Source organism: Triticum dicoccoides, chromosome 3A (genome assembly GCF_002162155.2).
Source record: "Triticum dicoccoides isolate Atlit2015 ecotype Zavitan chromosome 3A, WEW_v2.0, whole genome shotgun sequence".
NCBI lineage: Eukaryota > Viridiplantae > Streptophyta > Magnoliopsida > Poales > Poaceae > Triticum > Triticum dicoccoides.
The window spans coordinates 265,504,390-265,507,896 of record NC_041384.1 but is presented as its reverse complement, the minus strand read 5'-3'; positions in this window follow the sequence as shown (position 1 = coordinate 265,507,896).

Below are 3,507 nucleotides of genomic sequence, written 5' to 3'. Positions count from 1 at the left end.
TTATAGGGGAAGCGTGGGCACCGTGGTGGCCACGGTGGCCTTGTGCGTGCTGCCTCCCTCTTTTACTGTGAGAAGGACAGCAATCGAGAGGAGGAAGAAAAGGTGAGGGGACAGAGGTTGACAGGCAGGCCCAGGGTAAAAAATATGCTACGTGGAGGTGGAATTACCAGAGTTGGAGGTGGTTGGCGGGCTGGGCTGGCCTGGTGGTACTGCTTCTGCCTCTTTCTTTTCTTTTCCATTTTTTTAGACAGAAATACAAAAAGGAAAGAGCAGGGGAAAAGGAGAGGAGCTAGAGAAATATAAAAATATTCTCATGATCTTGAAAATGTGCTCTATCTAACAAAATTTGTTTGAAGATTTTTAAAGGAAGTAAAAATAATTCAAGTTTGAATTAAATTCAAACTTGAACCATTTTAAACACTAACCAAAACAATTCCAATAGAGATCAAATTTGACAGAGAGGCTAGGTACATGGTGTTAGAGTATTGGGGAAAGATGAACATCAAAAGAGAAGGGAAAATGGCACTTGAAGAAATGGAAGAAAGGAAAGGAAGGAGGAGTGATGGTGCAAGAACCACACATGGAGCATGCAACAATACAACATGCATGAATATGACAATGCACATGATGATATGATATGCAATGCATGACACACAAGCAATGACAAGGCAACAGCAGCGAATAACTGGAGGACACCTGGCACATCGGTCTCGGGGCGTTACAGAAGGTCTCACCCTGGACTACATCGCCATTGATGATTGTAGGAGCCATCAAGCCTGACGGCAACGACACAGAGGAACTCTCAATGAAAGCACCAATATCGGTGTCAAAACCGGCGGATCTCGGGTAGGGGGTCCCGAACTGTGCGTCTAGGCCGGATGGTAACAGGAGGCAAGGGACACTAAGTTTTACCCAGGTTCGGGCCCTCTCGATGGAGGTGAAACCCTACGTCCTACTTGATTAATATTGATGATATGGGTAGTACAAGAGTAGATCTACCATGAGATCGGAGAGGCTAAACCCTAGAAGCTATCCTATGGTATGATTGTTGTTGTGTGTGTTGTCCTACGGACTAAAACCCTCTGGTTTATATAGACACCGAAGAGGGTTAGGGTTACACAAAGTCGGTTACAATGGTAGGAGATCTACATATCCGTATCGCCAAGCTTGCCTTCCACGCCAAGGAAAGTCCTTTCCGGACATGGGACAAAGTCTTCAATCTTGTATCTTCATAGTCCAGGAGTCCGGATGAAGGTATAGTCCGGCCATCCGGACACCCCCTAATCCAGGACTCCCTCAGCAGCCGTTAAGTCATAGTACACGGGCACCGATGCCTTCATCGCGTAATGTCGGACCGCTGCCTCATCTTCCAGCTCCCCTCCCGGCACCGGGACGTTCTCTTGGTGCCTTCTGCTCCTCGCACCTTGCCTAGGCGCTCTTTTCGCCCTCCTGCCCTCTTGTTCCACCTTCTGAGGAGAGGGACAAGAAAAGGATTACGGGCATCTTATCTTTTTTTTAGTTTGTAAGTCTGCGGGCACTTGTTAATTTTAAGACTTGTTATCCCCTTGCTCATGTTTTTAATTCCGTATGAACTGTACGTATATGGGATGTTTTTAATGAAAAAGGGGGTGCTTGCCGGGTTCTTTGTGCGTGAGCGAGGCCCATGCCAAGGATGAATCCCTGTTATTTTTAAGATAAACATTGTCGCCCGGCAACAAGCCTTTCCGTCCCCCAGTTCAGCCGACCATTCTCGCGCTCTTGGCGGAGGCAGGGGCGAAGTAGAGTTAGGCCCCTCGTTCATCTCCTTGCCACCGCGACTACTACCAAATCCCGACCCAGGAGGTAGCTCTTGGTAACAGGAATGAGGGAGCACAGTGGTTTTAAGAACATAAACGAGGTTTCACATGTCCCAGTTCTATATGGAAACGCATAACAGGGGGATAAAAGACTTATCGGAATCCGCAGCCCCCGACAACCTTGGCTTGCCATGGTTGGATCCTTGTATCTTCAGCCCCCGGCAGTCTTGGCTTCCCAGGGCCGGATCGCCTATTCATTTTCTTCCTCCCAAGCGGCTCAACAGAAGTGTCCATGTGCCCTGCGAACCAAAGGAGACAGAAAAACACATACTCGACCTCTAGGCTAGGGGTTTGTCGCCGCTAAGCACTATCAACCCTAACCGAGGGAGGGACTTAACCCAACATGCATGCTATAACTTAGGGCGCCAGCGCTTCGTTTATTTATGCTTAGGGTCTGCGCCTGGCTTTGTACAGAGGGTTACATGCATTGCCGACAAGGCTTGTACAAAAGGTGGTTTGCCGGAAGGCCCGACAACCGCGCCTTACGGGTAAAACTTGCGAAGATGTTCGATGTTCCAGGAATTGCTCACTAGGACAGCATCTTCGGTCTCCAGGCAGACTGCGCCGGGCCTGGCGACTCGTTTTACCCGATAAGGGCCTTCCCACTTTGGCGTCAACTTGTTGGAATTCTTGGCTGACTGAACACGCCGAAGAATAAGGTCACCTTCCTCAAAGCTTCAGGCATGAACCTTGCAGCTATGGTAGCGGTGCAAGGCTTGCTGGTAGCGTGCCGCTCTCACAGCCGCCCGAAGATGATCTTCCTCAAGGAGCGTTTAGTCATCTTGCCGCAATCGCTCTTGCTCAAGCTCGTCGTAAGCAAGCACTCAAGGTGACCCGTATATGAGTTCCGTGGGGAGAACTGCTTCTGCCCCATATACCAGGGAAAAGGGTGTCTGGCCGATGGCTCGATTTGGTGTCGTTCTGATCGGCCAAAGAACCGCCGGCAACTCATCAATCCAGCGCCTTCCGCTTTTGTGCAGCTTGTCAAAAGTCTTTGTTCTCAGGCCTCGCAGTACTTCAACATTTGCCCTCTCCGCCTGGCCGTTGTTCCGTGGGTGTGCCACGGAAGCGAAACAGACCTTGCTGCCGAGGTCTTGGGTGTACTGCATGAAGGTGTGGCTTGTGAACTGCGTGCCATTGTCGGTGATGACTCTGTTTGGCACACCAAAATGGCAGACTAGTCCCTTGAAGAACTTGACGGCTGACTGTGCTGTCACCTTCCTCACTGCCTCCACCTCCGACCACTTTGTGAACTTGTCGATTGCAACATACAAGTAGTCAAATCCCCCGACAATGCGAGGGAAAGGGCCCAATATGTCGAGCCCCCAGACCGAAAATGGCCAGGAGAGAGGGATTGTTTGAAGGGCTTGAGCTGGTTGATGAAGCTTCTTCGAATGGAACTAGCACGCTTCACATCTGGTTACTAGTACCGTCGCATCCTGGAGGGCGGTGGGCCAGAAGAAGCCTTGCCGGCAAGGGCCCTGGACCCTATGTGGGAGCCACATATGCCTCCATGTATCTCTGCCAACATCTCTAGTCCTTCCTCCCAGGGGATGCACTTCAATTTCACACCATTCGGTCTTTTTCTGTACAGTACGTCATCGACGAACTGGTACAAAGCAGACTGACGGGTTACTTTTTCTGCTTCCTC